General features: G+C 47.9%; 1 protein-coding gene across 2 annotated transcripts in view; it reads right to left on the bottom strand.

The window, feature by feature from the left end:
* Positions 1–3469, bottom strand: part of CTNNBIP1 (catenin beta interacting protein 1) — a 71896-nt gene extending 68427 nt beyond the window's left edge. The window contains exon 1 of one of the 2 annotated variants that reach the window (XM_029066800.2): positions 3293–3469. The gene's annotated coding sequence lies outside the window, so the exon portion shown is untranslated. The remainder of the gene's footprint in view (positions 1–3292) is intronic. The other variant, XM_029066799.2, reaches the window with a different exon arrangement.
* Positions 3470–18569: the final 15100 nt, after the last annotated feature.

Genomic DNA, 18569 nt, shown 5'->3' with positions numbered 1-18569 from the left:
ACCTTGAGGGCAAGGAGTGTGTCTTCTACCTCTGCTGTCTTCTTCAAAGCACTTAGTACGGTGTTCTGCAACCAGTAGGCACTCTATAAATTCACCTAAATCCATTTCTCTGCCTCACACGCCCTGGAGCTTCCAAGTTTAGCCAGGTTGACGAGTTTCTCCAAGTTTGGCTTTTGATCTTTCAGTTTGCCCAGTGAATCAAAGCAGCAAAAAATTCTATTCACCTGTACCACTTAATCTGGCCTGAACTGTTGGTGACACACTGCATCACGGATACACAAAACAGCAATCGGTGTTAACGAGGATAGAAACACTTGCTTTAGAGTGGCTCAGCAGTTTCAGAAGGACCTTCACTGCAAGCAAGGTTAATGGCTCTCTCGTCCCTAGAGCTGGCTTTGAGGGCTTCTGAGGTGTAATCCTAGTCTTGTTTCTGACGTCCTCCAAAGGCCTCAAACAGATCCCTTAACCTTTTGTGTCTCAGTTTATCCAGCTGAAAAATGGGCACGTTTCTCTACATTCTGAAATCAACAGTTATTTGGCTAAACGGAACTTCATCCTGGCTCCGTCGCCTCGAATCCCCTACAAGCTGACCTTCCAACACCCCACTTGATACTGCTAGGACAAATTTAGGTCAAAAAATGGTGGGAAGAGGGTTGCAGGGACCAACAGAACTCAAGCCTCCCATTTTAAACACCTCCAGCTTCAAATAACAATAATGAGGATGGTATTTAAGTGCAACCTATGTGCCAGGGAACATACTAAGCGCCGGGGTGGATACAAGCAAATCGGGTTAGACATAGTCCCTGTCCCACATAGGACTCACAGTCTCAATCTGCCACTTGTCATCTGTGTGACTGTGGGCAAGTCACTTAACTTCTCTGTGCCTCAGTTACCTCATCTGTAAAATGGAGATTAACTGTGAGCCTCACGTGGGACAACTTGATTACCCTGTATCTACCCGAGCGCTTAGAACAGTGCTTAGCACATAGTAAGCGCTTAACACCAAATAAAAATTGAAAATCTCCATTTTACAGATGAGGTAAGGGAGGCACAGAGAAGCAAGTGACTTGCTCAAAGTCACACAGCAGATAAACGTCAGCGCTGGGATTAGAACCCGTGACTTTCTAACTCCCACACCAGTGCTCTATCTACTCTGCCATGCTGCTTCTCATTCGAAGGAGAATGTTAATGCCGGGACATTGACAACTGATTTTGCTGGGGCTGCCAACCAAAGCCTAATAATAATGTTGGTATTTGTTAAGCGCTTACTATGTGCAGAGCACTGTTCTAAGCCCTGGGGTAGACACAGGGGAATCAGGTGGTCCCACATGAGGCTCACAGTCTTCATCCCCATTTTCCAGATGAGGGAACTGAGGCCCAGAGAAGTGAAGTGACTTGCCCACAGTCACACAGCTGACAAATGGCAGAGCCGGGATTGGAACCCATACCCTCTGACTCCCAAGCCCGGGCTCTTTCCACTGAGCCACGCCTAATGAGAAGTCCCCTGTGATTCTACAAGGAAGAACTAGGGTATCTCCAGGGAGAAGAGATTCAGAAGGTGCTTGGCCATCAACAGGAGAGAGAAACTGGCATAAAGAAAAGGAGGGAGGAAAGGAAAGAGGGAAGGAGGTAGGTGGTTTACCTTAAAGCAGCAGTCCTAGCGAAAGAGCAGGGGTCCAGGAGCCAGAGGACCTGGATTCCAATCCCAGCTCCTCCTCTGCTGTGTGACCCTGAGCAAGTCACGTAACTTCTCTGTGCCTCGGTTTCCTCATCTGCGAAATGGGGATTAAATCTCACTCCTTCCTACGTAGACTGCGAGCCCTATGTGGACAGGGACTGTGTCCATTCATTCAATCATATTTATTGAGTGCTTCCTATGTGCAGAGCACTGTACTCATAAGCCCTCGAGAAAGTAAGCAGCGTGAGTTAGTGAAAAGAGCATGGGCTTGTGAGTCAGAGGTCATGGGTTCTAATCCCCGCTCTGCCACTTGGCACCTGTGTGACTTTGGTCAAGTCCCTTAATTCTCTGGGCCTCAGTTCCCTCATCTGTCAAATGGGGCTGAAGACTGTGAGCCCCACGTGGGACAACCTGATTCCCTTGTATCTCCCCCAGCACTAAGAGCAGTGCTTGGAGCACAGTAAGCGCTTAACGAATGCCATCATCATTAATCCCGTCTCTGCCACTTGTCAGCTGGGTGACTTTGGGCAAGTGCCTTCACTTCTCTGGGCCTCAGTGCCCTCATCTGTCAAATGGGGATGAAGACTGTGAGCCCCACGGGAGCAACCTGATTCCCTTCTATCTTCCCCAGCGCTTAGAAGAGTGCTTGGCACATAGTAAGTGTTTAGCGAATATCATTATCATCAATCCCCTCTCTGCCACTTCACAGCTGGGTGACTTTGGGCAGGTCCCTTCACTTCTCTGGGCCTCAGTGCCTTCATAGAATGGCTCAGTGGAAAGAGCCCAGGCTTGGGAGTCAGAGGTCATGGGTTCGAATCCCTCCTCTGCCACCTGTCAGCTGTGTGACTGTGGGCATGTCACTTCACTTCTCTGTGCCTCAGTTCCCTCATCTGTAAAGTGGGCATTTAGACCGTGAGCCTCACGGGGGACAACCTGATGACCCTGTATCTCCCCTTGCGCTTAGAACAGTGCTCTGCACACAGTAAGCGCTTAACAAATACCAACATTGTTAAAACGGGGAGGAAGACGGTGAGCCCCACGCGGGACCACCTGATGACCTCGTCTCGTAGAAGCAGCGTGGCTCAGTGGAAAGAGCCGGGGCTTGGGAGTCAGAGGTCATGGGTTCGAATCCCTCCTCTGCCACCTGTCAGCTGTGGGGCTGTGGGCAAGTCACTTCTCTGGGCCTCAGTGACCTCATCTGGAAAACGGGGATGAAGACGGTGAGCCTCACGGGGGACAACCTGATGACCCTGTCTCTCCCCCCAGCGCTTAGACCAGTGCTCCGCACAGAGTAAGCGCTTAACAAATACCAACATTGTAAAAACGGGGAGGAAGCCGCCACGTGGGACCACCTGATGACCTCGTATCTCCCCCAGCGCTTAGAGCAGCGCTCCGCACAGAGTAAGCGCTTAACGAATATTATCATTATTAAATGGGGGGGGGGGGGAGGGAGCTGAGCTCCGGGGCTCCTTCTGCTGCCGCCCCTCCTCCTCCTCCTCCTCCTCCTCCTCCTCCTCCTCCTCCCCGGCGGGCGCCGCGGGAGACAAAGAGGCGGCGGCGGGTCGGCCGGGCTCCGGGACAGGCTGCCCGGAGGGCAAGGAGGGCGGCGCTTACCTGAGGCCGGCGAGGCTGCAGAGCCGGGGCTGCCCCCGGGGGCCTCGGGGCCGCAGGAGCGCGGCGGCCGGTCCTGGAGCGCGCTCAGCCCCAGCGCCCGCCGCCCTCCGTCTCCCGCTCCGGCGGTCACCGCGGCCCCGGGGAGGGAGGGAGGGAAGGAGGGAGTGAAGGAGGGAGAGAGGGAGGCCGGACGGACCGAGAGAGGGAGCGGCGGCGGCGCCGGAGACCGGGAGACCAGCGGGGCGGGGCGGGGCCGCGCTCCCGCCCACGGAAAGGCGCGGGAGGAGCCAGGGCTCGGGGCGGGGCTTAGGAAGGCGCCTCCGTGTCATTGGCTGATGAGAGCGAAGGGGCGTGGCTAAGGTGAGGACGGGCAGCGGAGGCGCGCTCTGGAGGCGGGGCTTAGGAAGGCGCCTCCGTTTCATTGGTTGGAGCGAGAGGAGGGGCGGGGCTCAAGTGAGGAAGGGGAGCGGAGGCGCGCTCTGGGGGCGGGGCTTGGGAAGGCGCCTCCGTTTCATTGGTTGGAGCGAGAAGAGGGGCGGGGCTAAGGTGAGGAAGGAACGCGGAGGCGCGCTCTGGGGGCGGGGCTTAGGAAGGCGCCTCGGTTTCATTGGTTGGAGCGAGAGGAGGGGCGGGGCTCAAGTGAGGAAGGGGCGCGGAGGCGCGCTCCGAGGGCGGGGCTTAGGAAGGCGCCTCCGTTTCATTGGTTGGAGCGAGAGGAGGGGCGGGGCTAAGGTGAGGAAGGAACGCGGAGGCGCGCTCTGGGGGCGGGGCTTAGGAAGGCGCCTCCGTGTCATTGGCTGATGAGAGCGAAGGGGCGGGGCTAAGGTTCGGAAGGGGAGCGGAGGCGCGCTCTGGGGGCGGGGCTTAGGAAGGCGCCTTGGTTTCATTGGCTGGAGCGAGTGTAGGGGCGGGGCTAAGGTTGGGGGGCACGGAGGCGTGCTCTAGGGGCGGGGCTTAGGAAGGGGCCTTGGTTTCATTGGCTGGAGCGAGAGGAGGGGCGGGGCTTAGGAAGGCGCCGTGGTTTCATTGGCCGAAGCAGCCAGGGGGCGTGGCCAAGGTTGAGAGGGGGCGGGGATTAGGGAAAGCGCCTTGCTTTCATTGGCTGAAGCGAGAGGCGGGGCGGGGCTAAGGTTAGGGAGGGGGAGCGGCGGGGATGGAGGCCAGGAAGCAATCAATCAATCAATCAATCAATCATCAATGGTATTGATTGAGGAAGCCGGCTTTCTGTAGCTGTCAGCTGGGACGCTACTTTGCCGTCCTGGTAGAAGTGACTGATTCTGTCCGCGGCCCAATTTAGAGAGGGAGAGGCCGGAGGGAAGGGGCAGGGCCGGAGGGGATCAATCGATAAGATCGACAGGCGAAGCCTCGGCCAAAGTGGGCTGACGCACAAAGGGTTTCCATTCATTCCCTAGTATTTATTGAGCGCTTACTCTGTGCAGAGCACTGGACTAAGCGCTTGGAATGAACAAGTCGGCAACAGATAGAGACGGTCCCTGCCCTTTGACGGGCTTACGGTCTAATCGGGGGAGACGGACAGACGAGAACGATGGCAATAAATACAGTCAAGGGGAACACTAGGAAGTGTGATAATAAATAAATGGTGGTATTTGTTAATAATAATAATAATAATAATGGTGGTGTTTGTTAAGCGCTTACTATGTGCAGAGCACTGTGCTAAGCGCTGGGGGAGATCCAGGGTCATCAGGTTGTCCCACATGAGGCTCACAGTCTTCATCCCCATTTTACAGATGAGGGAACTGAGGCCCAGGGAAGTAACTTGCCCACAGTCACCCAGCTGACAAGTGGCAGAGCCGGGATTGGAACCCATGACCTCTGACTCCAAAGCCCAGGCTCTTTCCACTCAGCCACGCTGCTTCCCCCAAAGCGCTTACTATGTGCCGAGCACTGTTCTAAGCGCTGGGGGAGATCCAGGGTCATCAGGTTGTCCCACGTGGGGCTCACAGTCTTAATCCCCATTTTACAGACGAGGGAACTGAGGCCCAGAGAAGTGAAGTGACTTGCCCAAAGTCACACACCTGACAAGCGGCAGAGGTAGGATTAGAACCCACGACCTCCCGACTCCCAAGCCCGGGGCTCTTTCCACTGAGCCACGCTATGTGATGCTCCCCTCGCCTTAATTTGGAACATTATTTCTGGAGTAGTTTGACCAGTTCCCAAGTTTTGCTAGGATCCACTCCATTGCTTATAATAATCATAATAATGGTATTTGTTAAGCACCTTATGTGACAAACACCATCATTAATAATGATAATAATAATAATAATGTTGGTATTTGTTAAGCGCTTACTATGTGCCGAGCACTCTTCTAAGCGCTGGAGTAATAATCAGGTTGTCCCACTTGAGGCTCACAGTCTCAATCCCCATTTTAATAATAATAATAATGGTGGTATTTGTTAAGCACCCACATTATTATTATTATTAAGTGCTTACTATGTGCAAAACACTGTTCTAAGCGCTGGGGGGATACAAGGTGATCAGGTGGTCCCACATGAGGCTCACAGTTTTAATCCCCATTTTACAGATGAGGGAATTGAGGCACAGAGAAGTAAAGTGACTTGCCCAAAGTCACACAGCTGACAAGTGGAAGAGCTGGGATTCGAACCCATGACCTCTGACTACCAAGCCCAGGCTCTTTACACTGAGCCACGCTGCTGAGGTAAGTGAGGCCCAGAGAATAATAATAATGGTGGTATTTGTTAAGCGCTTACTATGTGCCGAGCACTGTTCTAAGAGCTGGGGCAATAATCAGGTTGTCCCACTTGAGGCTCACAGTCTTTTAGTCCCCATTTTATAGATGAGGTAACTGAGGCCCAGAAAGAGCCTGGGCTTGGGAGTCAGAGGTCATGGATTTGAATCCTGGCTCTGCCATTTGTCAGCTGTGTGACTGTGGGCAAGTCACTTCACTTTTCTGGGCCTCAGTTACCTCATCTGTAAAATGGGGATTAAGACTGTGAGCCTCACGTGGGACAACCTGATTACCCTGTATCTACCCCAGCGCTTAGAACAGTGCTCTGCACATAGTCAGCGCTTAACAAATACCAACATTATTATTATTACTTGCCCAGTCACACAGACAGGTGGCAGAGTCGGGATTAGAACCCATGACCTCTGACTCCCAAGCCCGGGCTCTTGTCACTAAGCCACGCTGTCCTAAGCACTGGGGTAGATATAGGGTAAGCAGGTTATCCCACCTGCAGTCTTAATTCCCACTTTACAGATGAGGGAACTGAGGCACAGAGAAGTGACTTACCCAAGGTCACACAGCAGACAGGTGGCGGAGTCGGGATTAGAACCATGTCCTCCTACTCCTAAAATTGTGCTCTTTCTGCCAAACTACGCTGTTTCCCCTACCCCAGCGCTTAGTACAGTGCCTGGCCCAAAGTAAGTGCTTAACAAATACCATGATTATTATTATTATTGTTCAGAGTCTGATGTCAGTTGCGGAAGGGAAGAAAATTTGGGAGGAGGAGGAAGAGAATAAACGTGGGGTATTTTTTAGATTGAGATCTGAAAGCATAGGGGTTTTTTTCATATGGACTCTTAATGTAACTCCTCCTACCTGGGTCTGAATAACAGAAGAGCTTTAGGGACAACAATCCACGGTTTCGGGCTCAAAAGGAGGGGCCCTTCAAAAGTAAATATATTATTACATACATTAAAAAAATTGATCTATAATTTAGGATACAGATACATGTGTAACATCTGTTTTAAAGTAAAAAGAAGCCTATTTTAAATTAAAACAATAATCCAATAGTTGTGGTATTTATTTAGCACTTACTATGTGCCTGGCACTGTCCTAAGCGCGGAGGTTGGTGCAAGTAAATCGGGATGGACGCAATCCCTGTCCCACATGGAGCTCGCAGTCTTAATTCCCATTTTTCAGATGAGGAACTGAGGCCCAGAGAAGTAAAGTGACTTGCCCGAGGTGACAGAGCAGACAAGCGGCAGAGCCGGCATTAGACCCAGGTTCTTCTGACTCCTAAATCCGCGCTCTATCCACTTGGCCATGCTGCTTCTTGTTTCAGGACTGACATGTAGCCACAGAATGGCTTGGTGATTTTAAAAAGACAATAGTATTACTGGAGTGTTAATAGTCTCAAAGTCAGAATTATGATAATTTTCTTTTAAATTAGGAAAGACTTGTATACAGGGAGTCCACAAAATATAATCGCCTCTGGCCTATAGGAGAGTTAAATTCACCCCTCACCGGCCTCTCACCTGAGATTAAGACTATCATTTCATTCATTCATTCAATCGTATTTACTGAGCGCTTACTTTGTGCAGAGCACTGTACTAAGTGCTTGGAAAATATCATTTCATCCTTAAAACACTATGCCCCCTTTTCCCTCTTTGATTCCACACAAGCCATCCCCTCTCCAACACGGTATCTATAATAATGTTGGTATTTGTTAAGCGCTTACTATGTGCAGAGCACTGTTCTAGGCACTGGGGAAGATACAGGGTAATCAGATTGTCCCATGTGAGGCTCACGGTTAATCCCCATTTTACAGATGAGGTAACTGAGGCCCAGAGAAGTTACCTCTCTATCCTCCTCTAGACTGTAAGATTGTTGTAGGCAGAGAACGTGTCTACCAACTCTGTTATACTGTTCTCTTCCAAGTGCTTATTACAGTGTTCTGCACACCATAAGCACTCGACAAATGGGATTTATTGATTCATGAACATGTAACAACAAACACGTCAACGTAACGAGGAACTGGCTTCATTTGGGCACAGTGAGGTCCAAACTGTGAGTCTTTCGTTGGCCTTTTCGATCACACAAACACCATGGGTGAATTTTGCCAGCAGTGGCAACTTTTTCAGGTGTGAGGGACAACTATATATTCTCCAATATATACGTACTGGAGAATGCCACCACCCAGCTGGGTATCAGCATCCTAAAATAAGCACCAGATAAAAGGACATGCATGGGGTCAGAGAGTATGCACATAGGGGAAGGTTGTAAGCGAAATTATTTTCACCCCCACCACTTCAGGGTGTGGGGATGATTGGCCTGAAGATGATGCTTGGGATTAGAGGGGAACGTGAAAGCAGTAGGCCAGATACTTGTCTCCTGGGACGGAAACTCCACAACCTTTCCTGATAACCTATAAAAACAATTTTCTTCCTGACTGTCAAGACCTTATGTCCAACTCCAATTTTCCCTACCCTAATTTAAACCCATTTTCTCCTGTTTGATCATCTGAGGGCTTAAACAAAAATGACTGGTAAGCATTCTCCTCATAAAAACCTTTCATTGGTTTGAAGAGTTATTAAATTATTCTTAACCTTCTCTTCTCCCAGCTAAACAAGCCCAGTTCCTTTAAGTTTTCCATCTAGTACCTATTTTCAATTCCTTTAATCATTTCTGTTTCTCTTTAAACACTTTCCAGTTTTGCCATATCCTTTTTAAAGTAGAGTCACCAAATCTGGACATGATTGTCTCAGAAGTCTCTTACCAAGGCAGAGTAACAGTCTGTTCTATAACTGGGAGGTTGGGTTCTTGAAGAACTTCACATTTACAGAAAAAAACAGGCTTATCATGCCTTGACTGACATTGTATGCATGTGCCAAACTGTTCCTTCTGACCTCGCTTTGCACTACATCCCCACTGATGCGCATTCTGGAAATAATGTCCCTGAGCTCCTCAAGGGAATCCATCCAAAAGACACAATAAACACACGTGTTGTAAAAGAGTTGACTGTGAGTGAAATGATTACCTCTGTTTTACCTATGTCCTTCCTCTAAAATATTCCCCTTATCAATCAATCGATGATAAGATAATAATGTTGGTATTTGTTAAGCGCTTACTATGTGCAGAGCACTGTTCTAAGCTCTGGGGTAGATACAGGGTAATCAGGTTGTCCCACGTGAGGCTCACAGTTAATCCCCATTTTACAGATGAGGTAACTGAGGCACAGAGAAGTGAAGTGACTCGCCCACAGTCACACAGCTGACAAGTGGCAGAGCCGGAAGTCGAACTCATGACCTCTGACTCCGAAGCCCAGGCTCTTTTCCACTGAGCCACGCTGCTTCCCCATTTTACATCTAGCATAAACCTTTCCGGCGCCTCCAGAGTGGAAGATATATTTTTCTTTGCTTCGGAGTACATGCTTATCATTTTGAAGGATACAGTTGGCCTGCTTTCTCTTTATATGGCTCAAAGAATGGCTATTGAATCAGAAGCCCTCCATTTACTTATCATGGGTCTTCTGCTTGTGCTTGCCTTGGCAAATGATTTTTACCTGACTTCACTTAGGTGATAATAAAGAATTATTAAACTTAACGATGAAAGCATTTTGTAGATCAGTACATATTGCATCTTTTGTGTCATCAAGGAGATGTGGGCAGCTGTGAATAAATCTGCCAGCAAGTGTCTGGAGTGTTGGGAATCCGTATTATGTTACTGTTCTTTTTTTATGGTATTTATTAAGCACTTACTGTGTGCCAGGCACTGTTCTAACACGGGGATTGGTACGAGCTAATCTGGTTGGACACAGCCCAGATGAGGGCACTGAGGCCCAGAGAAGTGAAGTGGTTGCCCAAGGTCACACAGCAGACAAGTAGCAGAGCCAGGATCCTTATAACCCAGGTCCTTATTTCTGTATATTAATGTCTATCCCCCACCCTGTAAGCTCACTGTGGGCAGGGAATGTGTCTGTATATTGTTCTATTGTGCTCTCCTAAGTGTTAAGTACAAGGCTCTGCACACAGTAAGTGCTCAATAAATACAATTGAATGTATGACTCTCAGGTTAGTGTTGCATTCACTGGACCATGCTGCTCCTCATGAAGAAATGGTTCCACCCCAAATGCTTCCGTGGCCAGCATTTGCCCTGACTGGTGAATCAGGGAGACTCTCCCTTTTTACATTTAACCACCAAAGGCTCAGGCCAGTCTAATCTACACCCTGGTGCCAGCTAATGAAGAGCGCAACATGAAAAAGCTTCTGCAGAGAGCAAACCCTTGCTGCAGAGGGGCAGGCCTCCTGCAAATATCCCAGGAGTTAAGAATATTACTAGCTCTTCTCCTATGCACCGCACAAGAGAGAGTAATGATTATTCATTATTTAAGGGAGGACTATTAAAGCCAACACAGGCGGCAGGCTTCTTCTCCCTGGGATTCTCCTATTGTAATCATGTTAATTAGCCAAGAGCCCAAGCCAGAGGGAACAGGCAGAAGAGTTTCCTCAAATCCCCCCCCACCTTTTATTTTTTAGAAGAACCTGGGATTGCATTTGAATAAACTACAAGCAAAATAACCTTGGAAAATGAAATTCCAAGCCACTGCATTTCCCCCCTCCTCCTTTTGAGGTGATGCGACATCAAAAAGGAGCCAGGTAAGACTTTGGATGTCATTCATAATGATCCTTGTGTGAAAAAAGCAGCCTGCAACTACTGTCCCCACTTTAGACTGTGAGTTCATTGTGGCAGGAATGTGTCTGTTTGGTGTTATATTGTATTCTCCCAAGCCATTAAAACAGTGCTTTGCACAGAGTAAGCGCTCAATAAATGCAATCGAATGAATGCTGTCCTTGCAATAATAATAATAATGTTGGTATTTGTTAAGCACTTACCATGTGGCAAGCACTGTTCTAAGCGCTGGGGGAGATACAGGGTAATCAGGTTGTCCCACGTAAGGCTCACAGTCTTCATCCCCATTTTACAGATGAGATAGCTGAGGCCCAGAGAAGTGAAGTGGCTTACCCAAAGTCACACAGCTGACAAGTGGCAGAGCCAGGATTAGAACCCACGACCTGTGGCTCCCAAGCCCGTGCTCTTTCCACTAAGGCACACTGCTTCTCAATGGGGTGGTCCTCTTCACAAGCCTCCCTTAGCATGGCCATTCATCTGGTTTTCATGTCTGTCTGATACAGATAGGATACATCTGGTATTTTTAGTAATCAATCAATGGTATTTATTGAGCATTTACAGTGTTCTGCACTGTACTAAGCACTTAGCACTCACCTGTAGGTGCCCTGCCTCCCCCTGCTGTGCAACAGCTTGGTTATTACTTTCATTCAATGGTATTTATTGAGCACTTACTATGTGCAGAACACTGTACTAAGCGCTTGGAATGTACAAATCGGCAACAGATAGAGACGGTCCCTGCCCTTTGACGGGCTTACAGTCTAATCGGGGGAGACGAGAACAATAGCAATAAATAGAATCAAGGGGATGAACATCTCATTAAAACAATAGAAAATAAATAGAATCAAGAATTACTTCTGACTGAGAAGGGACTGCTTTGTTCACAGGGACCTTGGAGGGGAAGGCACAGTCTGTAGAGCAAGGAGGGATTCAGGGATCCCCTATGAGAAACACTCTGGGGTTCAGGTGGCCTTGGTAGACTTCCACAAAATGGCACCCTTGCCAACGTTACATTTTACTGCGTGCCTGCAGTAGCATTTGTAATGCATCGGGGTGTCCAGGATCTACAAGATTTCTTGACTCTGAACAAGGAAGCCCCCCTACCTTCCTTGATTTCCCTTCACTTCCCTAGGATGTTGGGCCCAAGCCTTCAGGATACTTCCAAATAAAGTTCCATCTCACTCCTACTCAGTTTAGCTTCATGATCACACGCAATTCAATTGTATTTATTGAGCGCTTACTGTGTGCAGAGCACTAAGTGGTTGGGGGACTATTATATAACAACAAACAGACGCATTCCTGCCCATAACAAGCTCACAGTCTAGAGGGGGAGACAGACATTAATATAAATGAATAAATAATTTAATAAATAAACAATAAAAATATAACTAGGTAAATAAATAATAAGCAATAAATCTCTTTTTACCTTTTGGCTTTCTTCACCTACTAAATTCTAGATTTAAAAAAAATGGTATTTACTAAGCACTAACTTTGTACGAGGCACTGTAATAAGCACTGGGGAAGGTACAAACTAATCAGATTGGACACATGGGGTGCACAGTATTAATCCCTATTTTATAGATAAGGCAACTGAGGTCCAGAGAAGTGAAATGACTTCCCCAAGGTCACACAGCAGACAAGTGGCAGAGCTGGGATTAGAAGGCAGGTCCTTCTGACTCCAAGGCCTGTGTTTTATCTTGCCTGCTTTGCTCCTCCCAAGCCAATTTTGTAACTGGACCTTGCTTGGGATTCTCCGGTCACTAAATTGGCGCTCATTCCCTTCGCCCCGCCTGGGGCTCCTGCCCACTTTAATCTGCCAGGTCACATCCCTGCCAACCTTCAAAGTCCTCTGGAAAACCCACTTCCTCTGGGAAGCTTTCCCCAGCAAACCCCTCCAACCCTCGTCACATCATCCCATCAGCTATGCTTAACGCATACAAATACATCGATTTATTCCATGTATTTATTCATCGTTTTATTTTTTGCTCACTTTTTGCTAGTATCAGCTTTTCTAGGTTTTGTCTTCTGTTCCCTCTGAATGTTTGCAACCTGTATCTGGCTACCACCCCCGGTAGGGTGTAAAGTCCTTGAGGTAGAGACTCTGTCTGGTAGGCCTGTTAATAACAATGATAATAATAATAGTAATATTTGTTAAGTGCCGGACACAGTCCCTGTCACCATCTAAGTAGGAAGGAAGGAAGGCACTGAATCCCCATTTTACAGATGAGGAAACTGAGGCCCAGAGAAGTTAAGCAATTCGCCCAAGTTCACACAGCAGGCAAGTAGCGAAGCCAGGATTAGAACCTATATCCTCTGACTCCCAGGTCCAGGTTCATTCATTCATTCAAATCCTATTTATTGAGTACTTTACTGTGTGCAGAGCACTATAGTAAGCGCTGGGGAAAGTACAATATAGCAATAAGCAGACACGTTCCCTGCCCAAAACAAGGTTATGGTCTGGGGTGGGGGGTGGGGGGAAGACAGACATCAATACAAATAAATAAATAACATATATATCTATGTATATAAGTGCTGTGGGGGTGGGAGGGGGGATGAATAAAGGGAGCTGGTCAGAAGGGAGTGGGAGAAGAGGAAAGAAGGGTTTAGTCAGGGCTCAGTGTTCTTTCCATTAGGCCATGCTGCTTCTCTTATCTCCAAGGGCTTCAAACAGGAGTCGTCAAACTGCAGCTCATGAATGTCATGCAGCTGGTGAATCTCATGCAGCTCATCTTTCCATGCTGAGGGCTTGCCATTTGATGATTTATTTTTGCTGTCGTGATGGGCTGCAGTGTCCCAGTGTTTCAACTCTTTTGGGAACAGTGGAAGCACACATGGGCCCGGGGTGAGGAGGGGTGTGAAACCCAGCCCCACCCTCACTGTCTCGCTTACTCCCACCATCCCCCTCCCGCACTGGAATGCCTGTTTGCTGTTTTTGATCTGCAGTTTTTGGCCAGGTTATGGTTTTGTCCTCTTCAATTCATAAAGCTTGGCCCTTCTGATTTAATCAGTCAATCAATCAGCGTTATTTAGAATATGGTCTTTGTGTAGTAAGCGCTAAATAAATAAATTAATGAAGCTTGTCATTTTCAGGTACAAGTTTGTGGTTTCTTTCAAATAAAAGCAGGTCTGGTTTATTCAACTTACTTCAGAACATGAGAGCTACCACTTTCAGATCAACAAAGGGTCTGTGTTAGATTAAAGGTTACGTGGGGAGATGCAATCTCAAAAAGGGCAGTGAAAATGGGGAGATCAGTGATCCATCAGATATGAAGTGGGAGAGAGTTCCAGGAAGAGGGGAGGACACGAGCAAGTGGTTGGCTACAGGAGAGACAGCGAGGTACAGTAAGTTAGGTTTGAGAGGGATGAAGGTTGTGAGCTGGGGTATAGTGGGAGAAGAGAGCGGATAAGTAGGAGGGCAAGAGCTGATGGACTGCCTTAAAGCCAATGGTCAGGAGTTTTCACTTAATAGGTAGAGGAAGCAGCATGACTCAGTGGATAGAGCATGGGTCCGAGAGTCAGAAGGACCTGGGTTCTAATCCCAGCTCTGCCACGTGTCTGCCGGGTGACCTTGGACCAGTCACTTCACTTCTCTGGACCTCAGTTACCTCATCTGTAAAATGGGGATTAGGACTCTGAGCCCCCTGAGGGACAGGGATTGTGCCCAACCTGATTAATTTGTATCTATCCCAGGGCTTAGAACAGTGCTGAGCACATAGTAATCACTTAACAAGTACATATATTGTTATTATTGGCAATTATTGGAGGGGTCTGGGGGAGTTGGGGGCATGTGCACTGCAAGACTATAGAAAAATAATCTGGTCAGTAGAGCCAGAAGGCGGACTGGAGGCTGGAGGCAAGGATATCAGTGAGAAGATTGATGTAGTTGTCAATCCAGAATATGTCAAGTGCCCGGAACAGTGTGGTGACTGTTTGGATCTTGGGGAAAGGACAGAATCTGGAAATGTTGTGGAGGAAGAATGGTCAGGATTTGGGCAACAGACAGAAAGAGGGGAAGGAATGAAGGATAATGTCAAGGTTACAGGCTTGAAGGACAGGGAGGATGGTTAGTGGTGTCAACTGTGAGAAGAAATTGAGGTAGGGGAGAGGATTGGGCCGGGGAGGGTGCGGAAGATGAGTTCAATTTTAGAAACATTGAGCTTGAGACACTGGTGGGACATCCACATGGAGATGTTCTGAAGGTCGGAGGAAATGTGAGATTGCAGAAAAGAGAGACCGGGGTAAGGAGTAGATTTTGAGAGTCTTCCGCATAGGGGTGGTAGTTGAAGCCAAGAAAGCAAATGAGCTCCCCAAGGGACTGAATGCAGACTGAAATGAGAAGGGGGTTCCAAAATAAAGCTTTGAGGGCCATCCATAGGGGGTGGGAGGCAGAGGAACAGTCAGCGAAAGACACTATGAATTGGCCAGAGAGGTAAGGGGAAAATCAGTGACACCCCAAAACAATCCTCTAAGATGGAATTCTGGGATACTTTGCCAAAAAGGATTTCAGAGCGTCAATGCAATCAGTTAATCAATCAGTGGTATTTATTGAGCACTTACTGGGTACAGAGCACTGTACTACGCGATTGGGACAGTACAATATAACAGAGGGGTTTTTTTATGGAATTTGTTAAGCGCTTGCTACGTGCTAGCCACTGTTCTAAGTACTGGTGTAGGTTCAGGATAATCAGGTTGGACACAGTCCCTATCCCACACGGGGCTCACAGTCTTAATCCCCATTTTATGGATGAGGTCAGTGAGACCCAGAGAAGTCAAGTGACTTGCCCAAGGTCACACAGCAGACAAGTGGCAGATCCGGAAATAGAACCCAGGTCCTTCTAAGTCCCAGGCCTGTGCTCTATCCACTAGGCCAAGCTGCTGGTAGACATTCCAAGCGCTTAGTACAGTGCTCTGCACATAGTAAGCTGCTCAATAAATACTATTGAATGAATGTTCCCTGTCCACAGTGAGCTTCCAGTTTAGAGGGGGAGACAGACATTAATATCAATAAATGAATTACGGATATGGAGGGAAGTGCTGTGGGACTGTGGGACTGAGGGAGGGGTGAATGAAGGGTAAAAGTCCAAGGGCAAGGATGGAATAAAAGGAAGTGGATCATGCAGGACTGATCCCGACACTCCGACCCCTACGGAACCTCTGGTAGGATCCTGCCTAAATTCACACCTGGGAGTGGCCCCAAATTAAACTCCACTGGAACATTTCAAGAAGCATTTCAGAATTGCAACTGAGTATTCTGTAACACTCACTGAGGGGAGAGCCCCTGTAATCCCCCACTGAGGCTGGAGGGAGGAAGAGTGTCCCCTGAAGACCTCCTTCGGGGTCACCACCTTGAAGGTTTCACCTAAAAAAAATCCCCACGTGGCATTTTCTAACCCTCCCCAGAGCAGAGTCGGAGAGGCAACATGGCCTAGTTGGAAAGAGCCTGGGCCTAGCAACCAGAGGGCCTGGGTCTAATCCCAGCTCTGCCAACTGCCTGCTGTGTGACCTGGGGCAAATCACTTCACTTCTCTGTGCCTCAGTTACCTCCTCTGGAAAATGGGGACTAAGACTGCGAATCCTGTGTGGGACAGGAACTGTGTCCAACCTGATTTACTTGTATCTACCCCACAGTGCCTGGCACATAGCAAGCACTTAACAAATATGACAATTATCATTATCATTATTATTGTTATTATGTCCAATCTGATTAACTTGCTTCTACCCCAGCACTTAAAACCATGCTTGACACATAGTAAGCACTAAATAAATGCCACTATTATTATTATTATTCTACAGTTGTCTTGAAGACCTTGTGTTTAGGAAAACTCGCTTTGCAGTACTCCGGCCTCGATTGCCTGCTGCCACGCACATGCACGAACGTGTTTTTTCTGACGTGACCTATCCAGACAAGCACATGTTGTCAGTAGAATACCATAAGCTGGTTATGGCCAGGGACCATGTCTGTTAATTCTGTTGCACTCTCTCAAACGCTCAGTACAGTGCAGAGTAAGTGTCCAGTGAATACCATTGATTGATTGAATATTCAGTAATCCTGCAATAGTGTTCTAGCCAAAATGTAACGTGAAAACACATTATGGGAGAATTTACCGTGCCCATGGCCAGAGGCAGTATAATCCAGGTGACAGATGTAGGTTCTCCTCCCTCAGACCCAGGTAATGAACCCAAGGCCTTTAAAAATACTCCCTCAGCCTAGCACAGTTTGTGCCTACACCCAACATGGCAATATGAAGAAATGAAGAAGGCAAAGTAGATCCCATCTGCTCCTCGATAATGCGAATGTTAGCAGCCTCGTTAGTGAACGGCAGCTCGGTCGCTAACATTTTTTGCCCTAATTCAGGATGCTTGCCTGGCAACACTAGCTTAGGCAGCCATTCTTCAGGTCTCCTCATGTGTGTCTCCAATTAACCCAGGATTCTGCCCAACTGACAGCAGTTTTCCAAGGTAGCTGCTAACCCCACGCTCTCTCATTTGCCCTGCCAGCCTCCCTGGGTCCTGATCTGACCGTTTCAAGCCAGCATCAAGGTGGGGAACAGGGATAGGGGCGAAAAGGGCTGTGGCATTAGGGACCCTAGAAATGGGAGGGAGAAAGGGCTCCATAGCGGGACTAATGATTGGTGTCTCATATGAGTTTTGTCTCCACAACTCAGCAGGCACTGCCAACCTTAGGTTGGCGCTGTTAAGGTTTCCCCATGTAGAATCAAGGCAGAAACAACAGTTTTTACTGTTTAGGTGTTTTGTTTCTGATGTCATTCAAATATGAAGCTTTATAATTCATTTTAGGGAAGCAGCATGGTGTAGTGGATAGAGCATGGGCCTGGGAGTCAGGAAGACCTGGGTTCTATTCCCAGCTCTGCCACTTGTCTGCTGTGTAACCACGTCATTTCACTTCCATGTGCGTCAGTGACCTTGTCTGTAAAATAATCATAATGGCATTTGTTAAGCGCTTACTATGTGCTTACTGTTCTAAGTGCTGGAGTAGATACAATGTAATCAGGTTGTCCCACGTGAGGCTCACAGTCTTAATCCCCATTTTACAAATGAGGTCACTGCAGCCCAGAGAAGTTAAGTGATTTAACCAAAGTCACACAGCTGGTAAGTGGCAGAGGTGGGATTAGAATCCACAACTTCTGAATCCCAAGCCCGTGCTCTTTCCACTAAGCCATGTTGCTTCTCCAGTGGGAATTAAGACTCGGAACCCCAGGTGGGACAGGGACTGTGTCCAACATGATTAGTTTGTATCTACCCCAGCACTTAGAACAGTGCTTGACACATAGTAAGCACTTAACAAATACTATCATTTTCCAATCCCCACCTCCCCATTAACAACTGACATACAGGCTGTCATGTAACTCCAGAATCTACTTCCCTCTTTTCCTTTTGGAATACCATATTCATTTTCCTTTCAGCTGTGACTAAGAGACAGTTGTTTTAAACTTTCCAAATCATGCCAATCTATTTCCTCAGCGAAACCAGCAGCCCCATCGTCGCTGCTCCAGGGAACCAGCTCCTTAGCCTGTCCAGATCTTAGTTTCTTGAACGGCTTGTGAAGATTTCAGGCTTGAGAAGAGTCTCCTAAGGGCATGACAAGAGCTCTTTTGCATGTTCTGATTTTGCCTTAGCTTGTCCAATTTTCTTTTCTGTCTTTCTTGTCCATGTACATCTCAGGGAACGTATCTGCCAATGCTGTTATATTGTACTCTCCCAAGCATTCAGTACAGTGCTCTGCACACAGTAAGTGCTCAATAAATGCAATTGATTGCTACTGTGGGACCTTGGGCAGGTCACTTCACTTCTCTGTGCCTCAGTTCCCTCACCTGCAAAATGGGGATACGATACCTATTCTTCCTCCTTACTTAGACTGTGAGGACC

Source organism: Ornithorhynchus anatinus, chromosome 5 (assembly GCF_004115215.2).
Source record: "Ornithorhynchus anatinus isolate Pmale09 chromosome 5, mOrnAna1.pri.v4, whole genome shotgun sequence".
Classification (NCBI taxonomy): Eukaryota; Metazoa; Chordata; class Mammalia; order Monotremata; family Ornithorhynchidae; genus Ornithorhynchus; species Ornithorhynchus anatinus.
The sequence above is the reverse complement of the archived record's forward strand: the minus strand, read 5'-3'. Positions and strand labels throughout refer to the sequence as shown.